This window comes from Lonchura striata, chromosome 3 (assembly GCF_050655825.1).
Source record: "Lonchura striata isolate lonStrDom1 chromosome 3, ASM5065582v1, whole genome shotgun sequence".
Classification (NCBI taxonomy): Eukaryota; Metazoa; Chordata; class Aves; order Passeriformes; family Estrildidae; genus Lonchura; species Lonchura striata.
In genome coordinates this window covers 91,787,887-91,788,478 of record NC_140705.1, presented here as the reverse complement: position 1 = coordinate 91,788,478, position 592 = coordinate 91,787,887, and positions in this window count along the sequence as shown.

Genomic DNA, 592 nt, shown 5'->3' with positions numbered 1-592 from the left:
GTGAGAGCTTCTTAAGCTTACCTAATTAAATCATCTAGATATACACACTCAAATATACATGTGCACAAACATATATATATATATATATATATATATATGCATGTATACATATGCACATAGGAAAGTGTATGCATGCCTATAAAGAGTCAGATGTGAACATGGGTGCAGACAGTTGTTTGTTTCTGTGTGCAACTTTTTCTTTGCAAAACAGTAAATTGTAATAGTATTTGCTCCTGGGAAAAGGGGTGTCTCATCTGCTGTGGCTACATCCATTATCTTATCCAAGTGTATGAGGAAACACCTTCCTTAACAGGTATAATCCAGGCACCATGGAGGCAACTCTTTAAGCAGCACAGGAGGAAGCAGAAGTATCAGCTGGAATGGTAACCATCTGATTAAGAAGTAAAAATAACAACCTACAAATGGCATAACAAAACAACCCTTTAATCACAAGAGGTGGTCACCCTGTTGTTGTACTTGGTTGCAAGGCCAAAGGACAAAACCAAGGGATGCTTGATAAAGGCTCTGGGTGTTAGTAACCAAAACATGGCACAGCCAGCCCATACACCCTCGGTTCTGGCTACTCCTAAAG